Here is a 22340-nt window from a genome sequence, read left to right as displayed (position 1 = left end):
GCGGACTGCGGAAAACCAATTTCTTGTGTGGATATTCTTTATTCTTAATCATTACTACCTATGGCTAAGGATGTTGTGAGCTGGCCTATGGCCAGGAGAGTAGCACAATATGGTGAAAGCTTTCACATACCAGTAGTGGGTTGCTGTTTTGTCCAAGAAAAAGCGGGTCGAGGGCTCTAGCAATTTGGCGCCAACACAATCGCGGTCCCCAACAAGCTGTGTGCATGAAAGCACATCTTATATCCTCTTTTTCAAACTTCTCCTTTCTAGGCAGCCATTCCTCCTGACCAGCAACCAATCTTTAGGTATTCCTGTACACTGCTAGTTGGTTATTTTACAACGTGATGCCTGACAGACAACTTATAACGGCATGCATGCTTCTGTGCAAAGTCTTTTTAACTTTATGCCTTAAAGTGATATTAAACCCTCAGTTTTTAAGCACTTCAACGGCTGATTTAAAGCGGTTGTATACCCGCTGAACTTTTTTTATTTTTTTATGAAATACTTACCTTAGAACGAGGCGTTGGTAACTTACCTGGTCCACGCCGAGGTAGCTGACATGTTGCGTCGACGTGTCTTCTGGCTATCGTGGTTCCAGCGCTGTGAGTGGCCAGAGCTGCGATGTCATCACTCCCGCGCATGAGACTTCTTTCCGGCAAAGTCCGGTGTCTGCCGGGCTTTCAGCCGAAAATCCCCTGTAAGCATGCGCCGCTACATTCAGCGGCTCATTGCGAGGTGAATATCTCCTAAACCGTGAAGGTTTAGGAGATATTTTTTTTTATCTTATCTTATTTTTCATCTTATCTTATTATAGGCTTACCTGTAGGTAAAAGTAAAAAAATTCACTATACAATCACTTACTGGGTATGCAGCCTCTTTATCATTTAATTATTGCCTATCTTCCAGTTCAAAACGGTGCCATGAACACCACTGCTCCAAGTTTCAGGGTGGCTCTTTTCTCTTGCTCCATCCTATAGAGCCACACTTGCATACAGGCACTAGAGTTGTGTTTTCCTACTCTGAATGAATTAATGGAAACACCTACAAGGCAGATCGCCGTTCTGTCAGTAAGCAAGGCTTTAAACCTGTGAACATAGATCAATGCCTTCTTATAGTTAAAGCACATGCCCCACAGAGGGTTAACTGTGTGTTAACCCTTTGATCGCCCCTGATGTTAACCCCCTCCCAGCCAGTGTCATTAGTACAGCCACAGTGCATATTTTTAGCACTGATCACTGTATTAGTGTCACTGGTCCCCAAAAAGTGGCAGTTAGTGTACGATTGTCCACCACAATATTGCAGTCCTGCTATAAGTCACTGATCACCGCTATTAAAAAAATCCATAAATATATCCCATACTTTGTAGACGTTACAACATTTGCGCAAATCAATCAATACAGTATATGCCTATTAAGATTTTGTTTACCAAAAATATGTAGCAGAATACATAATGGCCTAAATTTGATTTTTTTTCTATTTTTCTAACAGATATGTGTTATAGCAGAAAGTACATTTTTATTTTTATTTTCAAAAATTGCCTTTTTTTTTCTTTTTAAATCGAAAAAAAAATTAAAACTGCAGAGGTGATCAAATACCACCAAAAGAAAGCTCTATTTGTGGGGAAAAAAAGGACACATTTTATTTGGGTTTTTTTTGGGTAGCGCATCGCACGACTACGCAATTGTCAGTGGAATTAAAATGAAATATTTTAAAATGGGATTTACATGGTTTATGGAATAAAAGTAAAACTATAGACATAAGCCCGGATTCACAAACAGCGGCGCACATTTTTGCCGCCGTAGCGTATCTCCTTTACGATACGCCGACGCAGCGCAGAGAGGCAAGCACTGGATTTACAAAGCTGCCAAAACTGCGCTGGGTTTCCTAGGCGTAAGCCGGCGTATGTGGAAGTGGGCGTGAGCCATGCAACTGAGGCTTGACCCCATGCAAATGATGGGCAGGGCGCCAGACAAATACGTATAACGAACGGTGCATGCGCCGTCCCATGGACGCATCCCAGTGCGCATGCTCAGAATCACGTCGTAAACTACTCCCTAAGGCCCCTTACACACGACCGAACATGTCTGCTGAAACTGGTCCGCGGACCAGTTTCAGCAGACATGTTCGGTCGTGTGTACGGCCTATCGGACAGGTTTCCAGCGGACATTTGTCCAGCCGACCGTTTTCCAGCGGACAAAAATTTCTTAGCATGCTAAGAAACATGTCCACCGGAAGCCTGTCCGTCGGACATGTTCGGTCGTCTGTACAGACTCACCGTACATGTCCGCTCGGCCGAAAGCCCTCGCATGCGTCAAAGTGATTCGACGCATGCGTGGAAGCATTGACCTTCCATGGCCGTTCACGTCACTGCGTCATTGTCGCGGCGACGGCGCAGCCATGTCACCGCGTATCGTGTACAGGCGGATTTCTGTTTGATGGTGTGTACAACCATCAGACAGAAATCTCTGAGCGTACATGTCCGCTGGACCGTTTTCATCAGACAGTCCGTCCGTGTGTATGAGGCCTTAGATACGCCGGATCACTGCCTACGGCGTGAACGTAACCTACACCTAGTCATATTCGCATCCTACGTAAACTACGTAAAATACGTCGGCTTGTGTTCCCTGGTGCAGCCCTTTGCACGGATGCTGCTGAGTTATACCTCCTTTATGGGGCATAACTTTACGCCGGACGTATGACTTTACGCGCACTGCGACGGACGTACGTTCGTGAATCGGCGTATCTCCCTCATTTACATATGTGAATAGAAAATCAATGGGAGCGCCAAATACGTCCAGCGTAAATATGCGCCCACTCTACGCCAACGTAGGCATGTTACGTCAGGTGGATGAAGCCTATTTTCAGGCGTATCTTAGTTTCTGAGTCCGGCGCATAGATACGACGGCGCATATTTGCACTTATGCAGCGTATCTGGAGATACGTCGGCGCAAGTGCTTTGTGAATCCGGGCCAAGAAGGTGTACAATGTTTGTAAAATTATACCAGGCAGCCCAGGTTAAAAAGAAAATGTGACTGCGTCCTTGAGTTTGTAACTTTACATTGACTGTTTCAAGGGCATCCATGCTGCACACATACAGTGACATCCTTCCATCGCAGTACAGTATAGGTGAATCATCTGTTATATGTTTTATGATATCAGACTGCTAGAGTTAGTTATGCTTTTATGCACCTCAACCTGTCCAGTAAATCCCATTTATCTTCTATTGATGATGACATTTCTGATCCTCAGCTCAGCTGTCACTTTGACAAGCCCCTATGCTATAATGAATGCTGCAGAATGTAAGCAAGCGAGTCTTCCTATGTCCTAAAGAAGATGATAACTCGGATACAAAACACTGCAGTATGATTGTGAGAAAGCTGCCTCAGTGCACATACAGTATGTTTTCTAAATGAAGATATTTTTATATATATATATATATATATATATATATATATATATATATATATATATATATATATATATATATATTAATCTCATTTCATTGTTCTTATTTTATTAGTCTGATTTGTGTTATCAAATGCCCTCTGCCATTAATACTGTGGTGGGCAACCAGTTAGTTTATGGAGACCTCTTATTAGGACCTGCATAATATATAATTGTAATATATTAAAGTGTTACTAAACTCAGAACTCTGTATTCACTGTATCTGGTTTCCTACAGTACACAGAATATGGAAATGCAGTTTTTTTTTGTAAATATAAACTGCTTAATACCTTTTCTCATCAGCTGTATATAGCAGTCTTGTGACTTCTATCAGTCTTTACCCGATCACTCGTTAAAGCTGGTAGGAGGAGTTTTTTTTTTATCAAATCCATTTTTTGGATTTTTTTTCCATTATACAAACAAACAAAAAAAACACACAGTATAAGTATAAGTAAAGTATAACCATCATGTAGGAGGAGTTTCCATTCTCCCCTGACTGTCCTATGAGGCTGCAGGACCCCTGACACTCTGTCTGGACAGTGCTGATTGGCTCTGTGCTGATCACATGCACCCTTTAAAAAAAAAACCTTTCTAGCAATACACACCAAACTGAGCATGTGCAGAGTGCCTCCTAGGGCTCTGTTCACTCAGCAAATGGATTGGGTACAGCATAGCTCCCAACTGTCCCTGAATTTAAGGGACTGTCCCTGATTTGTAACAATGTCCCTCTGCCCCGCTTTCCCCCTCATTTCGGTCTGATCTATATAGTTGTATATAAACCTTTTAAACCTTTTATCCAATTTCCAAAGCCAATAAAAAGAAATAGTAGTTTTGTTTATATAATTCTCCTTTGAGGGGGCATGGCAGGGGGGTGACTCTACTGACACAAGGACCGTTCTTCTTCACACTTCCTTCTTTTGCCACTGTACGCCCCATGATTTGTGAATCTCAGTTCACTGCCTTGCAGGGGCAGACTAGGAGGGTGGGGGCAGGGGGGTAATTGCCCCCTGGGCAGCTCTGATGAGCTGTAAAAAGGCCACTCCGCTTCCACTACAGACATGCCTAAAGTAAGGTGACCAGATTTTGAAAATGAAATCCATCAGAAAGAGATACAGATAATGGAAAAAAATATACCATCCTAAGTTGGTAGGAGCGGCAGAGCGGTGGTGTGTAATTCAGAATTTTTGTTTTTTATTCTGCACTGACTGTCTTTGAAATTGCCTCAGCCCCTATTCAAATCCAATCCAGGGACAAAACTGGGGACAGACTTGGTCCAGGCTCAGTGTCCTCAATCCGAGGACTGTCCCCGAAAACCGCATAGCCTAGCCTAGCCTAGCCTAGCCTAAAGGCTTCCTGGTGAAGAGGAGTAAAAAGTTTCGGTATTCTACAAAATACAGGATGAGGACCAGGGCTCAAGTCCTGCGGGAACGCGTGGGAACGGAGTTCCTGCACTTTTTTCACAGCAGGAACTCAGTTCCCTTTGCAGGACTAGAGCAGCCGAGAGCAGCCAAGCCGCCCGAGCCAATTCTTCACTAAGCGGCGATGCCCAGCTTGAGTCACTGTCAGGGGCAGGCGAACCTTAGTAATACTTTATGTTACTGGCCGCTTCCTGTATATGGATTCATCAGGTAGTGTGCGGGTATTCCGTCACTTCCTCGATGCCACAATGTCTCCTGGGAGCTTTTGTCATTGTTCCCAGGAGACATTGCGGAGGTCTGCCGCGAGTTATTGCGGGATTTAGAAATAACTTGCGGTTTAGTAATTATGCATATGAGTGTCTCATTTTTTTTTTTTGGGTGGGGGAGTGGATCTTGGGTGGGAGTTCCCACACTTTTTTCCCCAGGACTTGACCCCTGATGAGGACAGAGCGCAGGCTGCCACCCCGGCATGAATGGTGTAGGCCAGTGATGGCAAACCTTGGCTCCCCAGATGTTTTGGAACTACATTTCCCATGAAGCTCATGCACTCTGCAGTGTAGTTGAGCAAAATGGGAAATATAGTTCCAAAACATCTAGGGTGCCAAGGTTCGCCATCACTGGTGTAGGCCATGTCTGAGCAGAGGCCAACTCCGTTCTCCAGCAGAGGCTCTCCTTCCCTGGCCAGCCATGACTGAGCTACCCCGGCTTTCCTCTGCAGCCATCGGTCGCCCCCTGTGGACCAGTTTGTGAACCCATAGTCGGTGCAGCAGAGAGGACCCGGGGTGTAGCCTCAGCCTGGGATGGGGGTCGGGGAGGAGCCAGGGATGAGGGAGAGTGAGAGGGGCGACGATTCGCTGCACCATGGGCCTCCGGGTTCAGGTTGTACTTGTCACCTGGGCCAAAAATTGCCAGTCAACCCCTGCTGCACTGGCACTATTTTGGCACATGCTGCGACCAGTAAATGCATTTTGGCTATGCATGCATATTTTGGTGCCTCTTATTTGACATTTCTTTCGTTTTTCTTTATACATACTCTTTTTTCAAAGCTTTGTAACCATTTGTTTGAGGACATGTTAAATATAGGGATGTGATATTTATATGGGAATGTGGCTAAATATGTGGATGTGATTTTGTGTGTGTAGTTATAAGTGGGTGTGGCCAGTAGGGTGACCCCTGATTTCATTGTGAAAAGCTGGTCACCTTATTTTTTTTAGAAGGCTTTACTGTGCTACACACTGATTTGGTTTGAGGGCTTTATTGAAATTAATTTTGTCCCTTGTCTCAATAACCTGAATAATTAATTATACTGGCTTGTTGAGTCTCAAACCCTTCTGCATAGAAGCCCTGATTTTCATACACTACACCAGGGATATGCAATTAGCGGACCTCCAGCTGTTGCAAACTACAAGTCCCATCATGCCTCTGCCTCTGGGTGTCATGTTTGTGGCGGTCAGAGTCTTGCAATGCCTCATGGCACTTGTAGTTTTGCAACAGCTGGAGGTCCGCTAATTGCATATCAGTGCACTACACTAATGATGACCAAAAAGTGTGAAACAGTTGTATGCATTTTGGAATAAACAGCACTTTCCGCAATTCTTGTGAAAATAAAAAAAAGCTCTGAACTCGGCTAATTACTCCAGTGGTGCCACAGCTGGAGAAGACACCTCTATTGTATGGAACAGGGTTTGGGCACTGCCTCTGGTTACTGACCTGCAGCAGCATCAATTATTTTCAGGGTTTGGAAACCTTTGAAAGATTTATTTTCTTTTTTTTATCAAAAGTACACTGTGTGTGCTAAAGGTAAATAAATGTCTTGCCATCTAAAATATAGCTAAAGTATGCCATCTACAGGATAAATATGAAAATGTCATATGTAAAATTATTCTACACACTGGGCCAGATTCAGATAGGAGATACGACGGCGTATCTCCTGATTAAGGATGAGCTCCGGCGTGTTCGCATAGAACACGTGCAAAACCCGCCAGGAAGTGAGCACGGCGCTGTGCTAATCACAGCCAGGGAGACATTGTCCCGATGCTCGGCTGCAGGGATCATGCAATGTCTCCCTGGCTGTTATTAGCGCAGCGCCGGGCTCACTTCCTGGCGGGCTCTGCATGTGTTCTATGCGAACACGCCGGAGCTCATCCTTACTCCTGATACGCCGTTGTATCTCTAAGGCCGGCCGGTCGTATCTATGCGACTGATTCAGAGAATCAGTTACGCATAGATATCCCTAAGATCCGACAGGTGTAACTGTGTTACACCGTCGGATCTTAGGCTGCAATTCCAGGCCGGCCGCTAGGTGGCGCTTCCGTATCTTTTACGCGTCGAATATGCAAATTGAGGAGTTACGCCGATTCAGAAACGAACGACCGCCCGGGGCATTTTTTTTACGTTGTTTGCGTTCGCTTTTTCCCGCGCAAAGTTACCCCTGCTATATGAGGGGTATGTGCGGCGTATCCTATGTTAAGTATGGGCGTCGTTCCCGCGCCGAGTTTTGAAATTTTTACGTCGTTTGGGTAAGTCGTTCGGCTGGACGTAATTTACGTTAACGTCGAAACCAATGACGTCCTAGCGACGTCATTTGGAGCATTGCACGCTGGGAAATTTTGCGGACTGCGCATGCGCAGTTCGTTCGGCGCGGGGACGCGCCTAATTTAAATATTACACGCCCCCCTACCCGCCAAATTTGAATTCGGCCGGGGGGTTTACGCTACGCCGCCGCAAGTTTACAGGCAAGTGCTTTCTGAATAAAGCACTTGCCTCAAAAACTTGCGGCGGCGTAACGTAAATCAGATAGGTTACGCGGACCTAAAGATCCGCTAACCTATCTGAATCCGGCCCAATAACTACAAAACTATTATAGTACCAAAAACTAAGCGTACTTCCTAACACTATATATGGATGAGCAGATCTGCACAGGTTCTATTCGCATGGGCTCGTCGAATTCTGCTTGAAATCCACAAAACCCAAACAGTAAACTACAATGAAGTCTATAGGGAAAATTCCGATAAAAAAAATTGTTACATTTTTAAGACTAGGCTAGGTACAGTAATAAAAAAAATAAAAAAGAAGGGGGCATGGGGTACTGGGCACTGTGACTTTGTGTCCCCATGCCGATCGCTTGCAGGTGTTCACGATTAGCTGCGGGAGTCGACAGCTTCCCATTGCTTTCAATGGGGCTGCCTCTCTAAGCTAATTGCCAAGAACCCCCACTGGTGTTCTTCTCACATATAAATGGAGTCAGACCTATTAGCAGATTTGAATGCAGTTCAAAGGCCCAATTCCAATTTATCACGGGGGCCGTTTAAAATGTCCTGGACTTGAAATGGTTAAGAATTTGGTGTCATTTTTTTTTTGTAGACAGTGATCAGTGATTCAGTAAAAGTGATCCAGGTGTCTCCATACAGCTAACCAATGTAGAGAAGGGCTTGTTAGTCCCCTTGTGGTAGCAATAAAAATTAAAAATAAATAAAAAGTGGAAAAACATTGTAAGAAAATACATAAAAGTGTGCATATATGCAAAGGCAAATGTGCAAGTGTATATAAACAAAAACTGTCTACACTCAATTAATCCTTTGAAAAAACGTTATTATGCTATGGGAACATCTTTTTTCTACATGTGGGTGACATGGATGAACATTTAATACAAGCAAAGCAAAGAGTGGTCTCCAAAGGCGTGGATCTGGATACTGCTGCACAACTGGCAAACACTGGCGAGCGCCGGCTATCTGATCAACTGCAGCTGGTTGGCTGTGGAAGTGCCTATCAGAGCCAATGGCCGATTACAGCCCTCCGGCTTCCAGATGCTTATCCAAGGGACGCACCGGGGGTGCTTTCCTTGGATAAGACTGACAGGCGTCTCAGCCAATCAGGTTCACCGGTTCTGGTTACCGGTAACCTGATGGGCTGAAGCGTCATCAAGGGCGGGAGAAGACATCGAGGGACGGTAGAAGCAGGGTGGCTGACCCCAGAAAGGTAAATGCCAGGCAGGGGGAGGGGGCATTTTACAGGGCAAAGTGGCGAAAATTGCTGGGCACAGTGGTGACAATTGCTGGGCACAGTGGCTACAATATTGCTGGGCACAGTGACTACAATTGCTGGGCACAGTGGCTACAATTGCTGGGCACAGTGGCTACAATTGATGGGCACAGTGGTGACAATTGATGGCACAGTGGCGACAATTGCTGGGCACAGTAACGACAATTGATGGGCACAGTGGCGACAATTGATGGGCACAGTGGTGACAATTGATGGGCACAGTGGTGACAATTGATGGCACAGTGGTGACAATTGATGGCACAGTGGTGACAATTAATGGCACAGTGGCTGCGTTTGATGGCATGGCATAGTGGTGACAATTGCTGGGCACAGTGGTGAAAATTGATGGCACAGTGGTAACAACTGATGGCACAGTGGCTGCATTTGATGGCATGGCACAGTGGCGGCAATTGATGGCACAGTGGCAACAATTGATGGCACAGTGGCGACAATTGATGCCACAGTGGCGACATTTGATGGCACAGTGGCTGCATTTAATGGGCACAGTGGCTGCATTTGATGGGCACAGTGGCTGCCTTTGATGGGCACAGTGGTTGCAATTGATGGGCACAGTAGCTGCGTTTGATGGGCACAGTAAGGCTGCAATTGTTTTTTTTTTTTCGTTTGTTTGCGCCCCCCCCAAAAATTTGAAGCACCAGCCGCCAATGGTGACCCGTTTTCAGCAGAGAGCGGTCTGAAGTTGCAATCTGTGCTGCCAAAGGAAGACCATCCACCATGGTTAGATAAATAACTCACTGAATGGAGTTGACTTTTTAATTATAAAAGGTCAAATGATGCTCTAAAATGGTAATAGTAACTGCCACATTATTCAAACAGGGCAGATCATCTAAAAACTGACTTTTGAAAATTTTACGTCGTTTGCGTAAGTCGTTCGCGAATAGGGCTGGGCATCATTTACGTCGAAAGCATTGGCTTCTTGCGGGTTAATTTGGAGCATGCGCACTGGGATACTTTCACGGACGGTGCATGCGCCGTTCGTAAAAAGCGTCATTTACGCGGGATCACATCAAATTTACATAACACACGCCCACATCTACCACATTTGAATTAGGCGGGCTTACGCTGGCCTATTTACGCTACGCCGCCGTAACTTCCGTTTGAGAATACGGCACTTACCTGAAAAAGTTGCGGAGGCGTAAAGTAAATAGGATACGTTACGCCCGCACAAAGATACGCCATTCTACGTGAATCCGGGCCATAGGGTGCAGGAGTCAGGAGTAAAGATGCCCATAGAGTAATTTTTTATTTTGTTCAGCCAACAAGCCTATTATAAAAAAAAAAATTGGAATCCTTCATCCAAGCCCGCAGCAGCCCCCTAGTTCTGGCTCTGATGGGCCCCATCTGCACTTGGGGCCCCTGAGCAGTGCCCTGTGGTGCCCATGTATTAAGATGGCCTTGCCCATTAAAGAAGCCAGGAAGAAAATTGATGCCAAACCATGACGAGATCCAATCAGAGGCAGTTCAGTTATTCAGGCAGCTGGCCAGGCTGGTTGTGAAAATACATTAGCCACAGCGGGAGATTCATCGCTCCACGTATATGGCCAGCTTTCCACTAGTAATATTATCACTGGTGGCTACTAACTAGCAACAGGATCTCAAAAAAGATCACTCTTCTATTCTTATGGAATTGTTCCTTACTGGGTAAAACTCTGCAAGGGAGACATGGCATCCAAGATACATTGTAAGGGGGGGGGGATAAGTTGTGTTGGGGGGCAGCCTCTTGGTGGTCTGTGAAAGCGTCTGGTTGGCTGTAGAGCTGCCTTATCACTTTCATCTGACAGTCGATTTGTAATATATACACAGAACTACAGCAGATAGGAGTGTGCGTAAACCCGCCACTGCCACCAACATAAGCCATGTGTGCATGGCAGTAAAAAGGGTTAAAGTGACTCCATCACTAAAATCAGAGTTTAAATAGAAGCTGTACCTGCTGGCACCATAATGACTGAAGGCAGAAAGAAGGAAAAAAAAATAACAGTCATTAGCTTGTCAGCCCTGACCACACACAGAGAGCAAAGCGCCAGGCTCATATGAGGTGAATGTTCCGCAAAATCATTTTTGTTAAAATTAGACAGAGTGGAGGAAGGTTAGAAAAAAATTGAAAGAACCAAAAAAATATTGCAATGTTATATGTAGAAAGTTTGCAACTTAGGCCTTGTACACACGACCGAGGAACTCGTCGTAAATGAAACATTGTTTTCCTCGACGAGTTCCTTGTTAGGCTTGTCGAGAATCTTTTTTTGTTTCAATCATTTTTATTGGTATATCTCATATCTTATACAAACATAACAAACGTGTAAATTTCCATCAATATTTCATAAAGTTACATATACCTTGAGATTTACAATGCAGGTATAGTATATTATAAGCATTCGAAATCTATTTGTCATTTTTAATAGAGTGTCCAATGAAAGTATAACAAGGCAATTTTTCATATATTAGATTCAAAATAATTTAGTCATTCTAAGCTATATTGAGATTTAATATAACATATAACTATAGAAAATGTGTATTTATATGTATATCATATATCACAGGTAATTTAAAGAGAAGCAAAGAAAGAAAAGAAAACATTGAACTAGATAATTTCAGAGATTAAACTGCATTCTGAAAATTAACATTTCGATTGATCCATGTTTTCCATGGGATCCATGAAGATTCAAATTTACGTAGATTATTTTGGGACAAAGACCATAGTCGTTCGTATGTCATATGGAGATTTGTAGCGTCGATGGCTTCAATCACCGATGGGGGACAAGGATCTTTCCACCTCCTAGTGATTGACAGCCTGGCAGCAAGAAGTAAGTGAGCTATCGAATTTCTCTTGGCGACCTGAATATCATCAATTCCCAAGGATAATAACGCCAATGCAGGATTAGGTGTTAAATATACATTAGCCATACTTGTCATTATGTAGAATATATTTTTCCAATATTCCTTCAGTTTGGGGCAATCCCAGAGAATGTGAAGTAGATCTCCCCTTTTACCACATGCTCTCCAGCATTTATCAGAGTGTTGTGTACCAAACTTAGATAAAACACTTGGTGTGTAGTACCATCTCAAGTTAATTTTAACCGTTAGTTCCCATAAGGAAGCACATCTGGAAACAGAATGATTCACAACACAAGCCGATTTCCATTGGTCACATGTATAAGAAAGGCCCAGATCACTTTCCCATTGTAGATGTGAAGCTGATTTAGTAAGTATTTTTTTCTCTTGAAGAATATTGTAGAAAAATGAGATCCCCTTATCTAGCTTATCTTTGGAGGTGAAGAACAACCAAGCTTGTGTATAGATGTGCATATATTTAGAATCAAAGTTTTTTAAGCACCGGTGAATCTTTTTATATTGAGAATGATGTGATTTGGGTAGGTTAAATTCAGATTCAATATCGCCAAAAGATTTAATCTCATTTTGAACGAATAGATCCTGAACTTTTTCAATGCCATGAGAGTGCCAAACATCAAGGTTCCCTATAGGTGTAACTAATTCCAGGATCTTTAATGGAACGTTTATTAAAATTCTTGGAAAGGAGTTATTTGTACTTCCCAAGAATTTCAACCATGTTGATATGGAAATTTTCATAGTAGGTGGTAGATGTGAGGGGATTTTCAAGCCTATTTGTGCACCAAAGAGCCAATTTTTAGTAGGTCTCTGTAGACAATATGAGGATTCAATCAATCCCCATGATGTCAACGGAGAGGACTGAAACCATTCTGTGAGCTGGGTCAAAATAGAACTGTGATAATAGTCTTGGAAATCCACATATCCCACTCCTCCGTAAAGTCTGTGTTTTATGAGCTTGTGATGTGCGCACCTAGATTTTTTTCCTTGCCACACGAATTTAGAAAGAATTGATTGTAGGGATTTGAGAAAACTAGCCGATATAGGGATGGGAATACATCTAAACAGGTATAACACTTGAGGCAAATGAATCATTTTAAAAGCTGACAATCTTCCCCACCATGACAGTTCACGTTTTCCTAATTCCGCTAGATCTGATTGTAACTTCTTTTTCAGTGGTAAATGATTTTTTATAAATAATGTTTTCGTATTTCTAGACAATTGGATACCTAGATATGGAATTTCAGAGTCTGCCCAAGTATATGGGAAGGTATGTTGTAACACGGCTCTATTTACAGCGTCTATATTCATATCCAGTATTGAAGATTTGGATGTGTTTACTTTGTAAAATGAAATTTTGCTGAAAGAGGATAATAAATTTTGTACTTCTGTTAGGGATGTAGATGGATAAGTTATCATTAATATTACGTCATCAGCAAATAGACTAATTTTGTGTGTATGATCTCCTATAGTCACTCCCGAAATGTTTGGGTTAGATCTCACATTTTCTGCCAAAGGTTCCATTAATAGATTGAACAGTAGTGGGGATAAGGGGCAACCCTGTCTAGTCCCGTTAGATATAGAAAAACTATTGGATAGAAAATTAGAAGCTAGAACTTTTGCATTTGGAGAGGAGTACAAAGCTAAAATTGAATTTAGGATAAAGCCCTTAAATCCAAATTTTTCGAGGGTCAGGGATAAATAGGTCCAATTGATTCTATCGAATGCCTTCTCTGCATCTAAAGATAGAAGCAGAGTAGGCGTTCCTGTTAAATTAATATTATGAATGACGTTTATCAATCTTCTGGTCGCATCAGAAGCTTGTCGGCCCTTGGTGAACCCAGTTTGATCAAAATGCACCAATTTAGGGATCAAATTCATGAGTCGATTTGATATTGTTTTAGCAAATATCTTTACGTCAACGTTGAGCAAAGAGATAGGACGAAAATTTGAAGGTGAGGTTGGATCTTTACCGGGTTTGGGGAGAGTTAAAATTGTTGCAGATAGCATTTCCTGTGGAAATTTTGAAATAGAGGCTGAATAATTGTAAATCTTTGTCATGTGTGGTATTAATAATTTTTTATTTAATTTAACGTATTCGTTAGTGAAGCCATCTGGACCAGGAGCTTTTGCTCTAGGAAGGGAATCGATAGTTCTAATTAGTTCTGAGTCGTTAAAGGTAGCATTAAGCAATCGTAGGTCACTGTCTGAGAGCGAGGGCAAATTTATTTTGGAAAGAAATGAATTAATGTCATCGATAGTAGGTTGATGTGTATTGCTATCTCTTTTAAGATTATAAAGCTTGTCATAGAATAGTCCAAATTCGTCAGCAATCTTCTGAGGGTGCACTATTTTGGTTTTAGTGGCAGGATCATATAGGTAGGGAATCAGAGTTTTATTTCTGTATCCTTTAATCCTATTAGCTAACATTTTGCCAGCCTTGTTATTGGTTGCATACGAATTCGCCTTTAGTCTCCTAAGTTTGTTATCATATGAGTCTAAGAGCATCGAGCGTAGTTCATGTCTCAATTTAAAAATATCCATTTGAAGCAATTGAGAAGGATTACTTTTATTTAATGCATCGAGACAATTCAATTTTTCAGTTATCTCTACAAATTTTTCATTTCTTTTTTTCTTGGCTCTTGAACCTAACTGGATGAAAATCCCTCTGATAAATGATTTGTGTGCATTCCACAATATTGTCGGGTCTGACACAGATCCCTCATTATCCATGAAAAACTCTTTAATTTTTTGTTGGATAATATCAACATTTTCTTGTTGTTGCAATAGAAAATTATTTACTCGCCATATATACGCTCCCTTTTGGCAATTAGAATCTTTAACTGTGATGCTAATAGGAGCGTGATCAGACCATGTAACACTATGTATGTGGGATTCAGATATGTTTTGGAGAAGCCATTTGTCAGATATAAATAAGTCTATGCGTGTGTATGTATTATGGCGAGGTGAGTGAAAGGTGTAATCCTTCTCCGACGCATGGTGGCATCTCCATATGTCATACAATCCATTATCTGATAAAAATTTCGATAAAGGGGAAACAAATCTTTTAGCACCTGAAGATGAGTCTATAAGTGTGTCTGGAACCATATTGAAATCTCCACAAATTAAGAGTTGTCCCTGTTGTATATCTTTTGATTTCTTTACAATTTTCTTAAAAAATTTTACTTGTTTAGTATTAGGTGCATATATGTTTACAATAGTGTATGTTTTGTTGTTCAATGTACAAACAATTATAATAAATCTGCCATTAGGGTCAACAACTGAGTGTAGCATATTGAATGTCACTGTATTTCTAATTGCCACTAATACACCTCTTTGTTTACATTTATAATCTGCTCTAAAAATGTTAGGGAAGCTATGATGTGTACATGCTACTTCGTTTGGGGTGAAATGAGTCTCCTGCGCACAAACAATATCATAACCTCCCGTTAACGCAGTTTTCCATAATGAGGATCTTTTTGCCGGGTGATTTAGGCCATTAGCATTTATCGATAAGAATTTTATAGACATGTTGATATTAGATAAATATCTAACTATAAATACTTACAGACGATGGATGACTTGGTGTAGATAAAAGGTCAATCAAAAAGTCGATGGTAGGAATATTACAGACAAATAAGAATCTTACCCGGATAATGTAGAAGGGTATTTGTTGTGAAACTAAGTAAAAAAAATAAAAATAAAAAAAAATAAATAAATAAATAAATAAACAAATAAATAAATAAATAAATAAAATCAATAAATAATGAAACAAATATATAAATAAAAATAAATAATTAGATAATATATATATATATATGGGATTAAATAAGTAAATAAATAAATAAATAAATAAATATATATAATAAAAATAAATTATTAAATAAAATTAAATAAATAAAATAAATTTATATTAATTTAAAAATATTTAAAATTAAAATTATTTAAAAATAAAAATAAAACGTAATATTTGAATCAATTTAAATGAAATAAAAGCAAATATAGGCACTTATCAAGATATTACTCCTGATAGGACCTATAGTAGTCGGATATTCTTATCCGACTCAGTGAAGGGGAAAGTTCAGAAAACTCCTGTCTGATGAGGATATAAAAACTCATCAGACATCTTGGGTTATTAGTAGTTGTTTCAAAGAAAACATTAAAGGCATGTAAGGAGGAAAATAAGGCAGAAACAAAGTAAATCTTTCTCTTCAGTATTATTCCTTTTAGTTCCTTGTTGGTAGAGTGTATCCTTCTCTTATATTACTGAATCTTCCTGTTCCATTGTTGTGTCTTTGTTCTGTAGGAGAAATTATTGGTACAATTCCCCATGAATGTAGTAGTCTCAGTCCTTCTTGTTGTGAAGATATTGCTGTAGTCATTTCATCTTTTGTTATGAGTAAAGTTGCTGGGTGTTTCCACTTGTATTGTATCTTGTAATCAAAAAGAGTTTTTGTAACAATTTTAAGTTGCCTTCTTAGATAAAGAGTGTGCTGTGAGAGGTCAGCATAAATGTGAACATCCTTGTAAGGCTCTGGAAGTATCTTTAACATCCTTGCTTTGGTAAGCATTTTTTCTTTGGTAGTGAAAAAATGCACTTTCATTAGAATGTCTCTTGGAATAGATGGATCCAAATGTCTGGGTTTGGGTATTCTATGAATTCTATCAATCATACGTTCAATTTGCGGCAAGTCAGGGAGTAAGGTCATTATTAGGTCGTCAGCAAATTTAGGGAGCTCAGATGATATGACAGACTCAGAGACACCTCTCAGTTTTACGTTCTCTCTGCGCGATCTATCTTCCAAGTCTGCAAGCTTTGTTTTAATCCATATATTTTCTTCCATTCTATCTTTGCAATTTTCCACTATGTCATGAACTGTACCAGACTGGGTCTCCATTCTGTTTTCAATAGTATAAACTCTGTCTTTTAAATCCTTCACCTCCATAGAAACATTATGCAGCATGGATGATATGTTTGACATTAAAGACGATTGCAGCGATATAAGCATTTCCTTCATTGTGGTATCCATGACTGGTGTTCCAGATGTAGGGTAGTTAGTAATTGATGACGCATTATTGGGGCCTAATACGCATTGATTGACACCTGTCATGTCTGACATCTGATATTGTACTGCGTCATCAATCCTTCTCCTCGTCTTGGCAGGACTTTTTGAGGAAGGACTCATTAAAAATGAATTAGGGGATTCCTTTAATTGAGTATCTGAAGATTGATGGGTATTTTCAGTGACAGGCAAATCAATACAGAGTGGTGAATTAGCAAGTGCGTCATTACCTCCTCCATAACCTGACACATCTCCCGCAGCTCCGGAAGGTTCAGCTAAAATTGCTGGCTTCTTACTTTGTTTTTGGTCTTTTCTTTTCCGCTGCGATAGCGAGTCCATCTTTATGGATATACCGGTACTTTCTTTTCCTCCTAAAGACGCGGTGATTGTGATCGTTTTGCCGTCTAACCCGACGGTCTGAAGGAGCAATCTCTTAGGCGGCCATCCTGGTCGCGCGCAAGCCACGCCCTCTCGCTTGTCGAGAATCTTGACAAGCTATCTTTGCGTACACACTGTCAAGTCAAAATCTCGTCGTTCTCAAATGCGGTGACGTTCAACACATATGACGGCACTATAAAGGGGAAGTTCGATTCCATTGGCGCCACCCTTGGGGCTGCTTTAGCTAATCTTGTGTTGGTGCGTGTTAGTAAAAGTTTGGTGAGTGACTATTCACGCTTTTCAGTCTTCGTGCTTTCAGATCGTTTTCTGCGGTTCAGTTTGTGCTTGTGGGTTCGTATCTTGTGGTCAGGTCGTGTTTGTTTTACAGTGCGTTCCTGTCCGCTCGTTTCTGGTTTTAAGGTCGTTCTTCATAGGACTTGCTGTTCTTCAGTGCGTTCTGTTTAGTTTGTTCGTTCTGATTAGTCGTTCATTTCTAGCCATGTTGCAAGCACCTGCTCGTCGTCGAGTTTGTGTTATGCAGTATGCAATACTACAACTACAAGGGGTTTAATAGCATTGTGCTGATGGCGGTGGTGTCAGCACAATATGAATTCCTCTATGTGGATGTGGGGAAGAACGGCTGGATGTCGGATGGGGGAGCCTTCAGGCAGATGGAGTTTGCGATTCGTCTCCAGAGCGATGATCTTGCATTGCCACCGGATGCAGAGAATGTTGAAGGACTCCCCTTCGTGTTTCTGGCTGATGAAGCCTTTGGACTGGGAAAGCATCTCATGAGGCCATTTCCCCAGCGGACCCTCACCCCAGAAAGGAGGGTGTTCAACTACCGGCTGGCCAGAGCCCGAAGAGTTCTGGAGAACACCTTCGGGATAATGGCCAGCCGGTTCCGCCTGTTTTTAACCTCTATGCATATGTCGGAATATAAATGGAACTATATTATTTTTTGTTGCTGCATATTACACAATTTCTTAAGAAGACAGTCTCCTACCTATATGGCCACAGTTGGGCCCGAGGCCAGACTTACCTCAGGTGCAATTGCCTTGCCGGACCTAGAACATGGCTGTCCTGGCAATAACTCAGACATTGTAATTTTTTAGTAAATTGTCTACCTGCCCATAGTAAGATGGGATGTTGTCACCCCTGGACAAGCCAAAATTTGAAGATGCACACTGTCTTTTTCCCTCCTGATCCCTATTGTCAACATGTGCTATCTGCCATCATGGGTGATCAATGGACGTGTTTTGTGGGTGCAACCCCTTCTTCCTTTCACCTACTTGAGTTCTGAGGAAGGGGTTGCCCCCACAAAACACGGACATAGATATCCTGAGATGGAAGATAGCAAATGTTGACCAACTGTGTGCATCTTCAAATTTTGGCTTGTTAGAAAAAGTTCAACATTTTTGGGGTAAAACTGTGAACAAAATAAATGGGGTTTTCTTAGTTTCCCCCCCAAGTCATCAATTATGTCCTTAAAGATTTTCTTAATAAAGGCCATTTTTTGTTTGATGACATACATCTCCTTACTGCACGCCATGATTTGGAGGAGGATGTTCTGGGTCTTGGAATGTGAGCATCGAGGCCTTTCTTCTGCCACATAATCATCCACTAAAAAAAAAAAAAAGGGTATTGGGAAATCTGTAGGCCCACATCTCGTATTACCTGAAGCTGTGGTGACAGATACTGACCTGTTGTAGTAATTTCAACCACTTCTCCTTCCTCCATATCCTGAGGTCTGGGTGGGCGGTGAGGTGTTGGTTCCTGGCAAGGAGGGCGGTGAGGTGTTGGTTCCTGGCGAGGAGGGCGGTGAGGTGTTGGTTCCTGGCGAGGAGGGCGGGGAGGTGTTGGTTCCTGGCAAGGAGGGCGGTGAGGTGTTGGTTCCTGGCGAGGAGGGCGGTGAGGTGTTGGTTCCTGGCGAGGAGGGCGGTGAGGTGTTGGTTCATGGCGAGGAGGGCGGTGAGGTGTTGGTTCCTGGCGAGGAGGGCAGTGAGGTGTTGGTTCCTGGCGAGGAGGGTGGTGAAGTGTGGGTTTTCCTGGCGAGGAGAAGTGGTATCCTCCCAGTCTTCTGTCCCCTATGAGAATGAAACAAAAAGTACACTTAGCACACACATATTTGAGGGCAAAATTAGGAATATTAAACATTGCTTGGAAGTGGGGTACAAGTGTCTGTTTATGCAGTTACAAGCAGAATACATGTTTTTTGGCAAACACTATTCTTGAATACTCACCTTTTTGGGACAAGTTTCACACATGTAGACACCCCAAAAATGCACAGGAGCACCTGTGTGGGTCACCCTAAAAAGGTTGTTCTGGTGGCCCACACTAGCAGGGCCGGACTGGCCTAGCGGGACAGCGGGAAATATCCCGGTAGGCTGGCTGCTGTGAACATGACTCGGGGCTGGATGAGGAAATAAATTCCAGCAGCAGAGCGGAGGGCTGGAGGAGCACGTGACTATCGTGCGGCAGGCACTGTCAGGTCTGTGCTGTGGAGGAGGATAATGCAGGAGGGAGCATGGATGGACACTTACTGAGTGTTCTCTGGCCAGTCATTTCTCTAGTAGGGAACCCACAGCCAATAGCGCTGCTTAAAGGAGTGCAGGGGAGGATCTGCTCCTCCTCCGGTCCATCCACAGCCAATCAGCAGGCAGTATAGCTCTTCCCCGCTCACATTTGATTGTAAGTGTTGGAGTGAAGCTGAATGGGGCACGCCAGGAGGGAGATGCAGGAAAGGTAGGATGACAACAATCCATGTTCTGCAGCCTCAGGACACACATATCTGAACAGTAACATGTTGTCTTTCAGATATGTGATCAGGCAGTGTGCAGGTTACCAATCAGCCTCCCCCCCCCCCCCCCCCTTGTCCCTCTGGTTTACTTTTTTTTATCTGCCTAACCTGACCTGCACATTGTCTGATCACACTGATAAGATCTCTGGAAGATGCTGCAGCAGTGTTCTATGAGACCGGGGACACATGGCATTAACCATTTCAGCCTATAATCAGCTATTTAGGCATAGCTCTGTGTGTGCTGCACAGATTGTTTGATAGGAGTTTTTTTTTGTTGTTGGAGGATTTACTGCTGGATCAGGCTAAAAGCTTAACAGACCAATTAACTAGTTACTGTCCTCCACTTATCCTGAGCAGTTCAGTTTTTGCAAGAAAATTAGTATTTTAGAAATTGGATGTGATTATTTCTTCTGTCACTTGGTTGTATACCTGTACATTGAGTTCAGTTTTAAATGCAGTCTCTGATCATCTCCTGAATCAATCATGTCTGCAATCCCTAACCGTCCAGTGGAACCATGTCTACAGTCTCTGACCATCTCCTGTGCTATATCTGCAGTCTCTGACCATCTCCTGTGCTATATCTGCAGTCTCTGACCATCTCCTGTCCTATATCTGTAGTCTCTGACCATCTCCTGTAATGTCTGCAATCCCTGCAGGAGAGGGCACACACACACACACACACACACACACACTTCCTCATCTGCCACAGCAGAATTATATTACAGCCCTCAGTACAGAGAGAGGATGCTTTATGGTGGGTGCTATGGCCATGGCACATTTTACATTGAAATCCACCCTCCCCATAAGACAATCATTCATTGGGTGCAATATACATATAGGCGTAAATACATACAGTGTGTGTTTAGATATAGAGTTGAGAGAGGAAAAAAACAAGTAAGAGAAGGAATTAAAAGAGGGGGATAAACAAAGAAAACGAGTGAGAAAGAACATGAAAGATGGATAAAGAGCGATAGATAGGGGGTGGGGACAAGACATTAGGATAGAGCGAGATAAAAGGTAAAGAAAGGAGAACAAAGAGAAAGAGTAGTACATCCTAATGCCACATACACACGATCAGTTTGTCTGATGGACCGTTTTCATCAGACTAACCGATCGTGTGTGGACCCCCTTTGTTTTTTTATCCATCGGTTAAAAAACTAGGAACTTGTTTTAAAATGATCTGATGGTTAATTAGCCTATAGAAAAAAAACGATCGTCTGTGGGTACGTCCATCGGTTAAAATTCCATGCATGCTCAGAATCAAGTCGACGCATGCTCGGAAGCATTGAACTTAATTTTTCTCAGCACGTCGTTGTGTTTTACGTCACCGCGTTCTGACGCGATCGGTTTTTTAACTGATGGTGTGTAGGCACGACTGATGAAAGTCAGCTTCATCGGATATCTGATGAAAAAATCCATCGGACCGTTTTCATCGAATGAACCGATCGTGTGTACAGGACATAAGGGGTTTAATACTGTACGAGTGGAAGGGACTCGGCGTGCTAAATGTCCGTGGGTTAGGGGTGCAAATTACTTGCCTTGGGTGCTGACAACCCCCGCTACGCCACTGGGGCTGCTATGAAATAATTTCCAGGGCTGGTTTTTATGCCCAGTCCGGCCCTGCACACTAGTGCTCTTGAGTGCAGATGTGTAAACAGCTGCTGAGTGCCCTCTCCTTTAGACTGAGGTAATTTTGATTTGAATTCTAGTTACAAACACATCAGCTAAACACCTATGTAAAACATATTTCTTGAATATAATCAAGCCTATAAAAATTTAGTTAACCCTGTATCTTCAGAAAACATTGGGCCGGATTCAAAGAGATTTGCGCATTATTTACGGAGGCGCAGGGCAACGTTTTTGCCCTGCGCCCCCGCAAATTTGCTCCGCTGCCCTTGATTCACGGAGCAGATGCTCAGTGAATTGCGCGGGCGCGCCGGCAAAATGCCCGGCGCTAGAGCACGCAATTTAAATGATACCGTAGGGGGCGGGAATCATTTAAATTAGGCGCGTTCCCGCGCCGATCGTAGAGCGCATGCTCCGTCTGGAAACTTTCCCGACGTGCATTGCGGCAAATGACGTCGCAAGGACGTCATTTGCTTCAAAGTGCACGTGAATGGAGTCCAGCGCCATTCACGATTCACTTACGCAAACGACGTAAAATTCAAATTTCGCAACGCGGGAACGACGGGTATACGTAACATGGGCTGCCCCTGCTAATAGCAGGGGAAGCCTTGCGCGAAAACCGCCGTACGTAAACGACGTAAATAGCATACGCAGGGCTCGCGCAACGTTGTGAATCGGTGTTAGTATGCAATTTGCATACTATAC

Source organism: Rana temporaria, chromosome 4, assembly GCF_905171775.1.
Source record: "Rana temporaria chromosome 4, aRanTem1.1, whole genome shotgun sequence".
Lineage (NCBI taxonomy): Eukaryota > Metazoa > Chordata > Amphibia > Anura > Ranidae > Rana > Rana temporaria.
Note: the sequence above shows the minus strand (reverse complement) of the source record.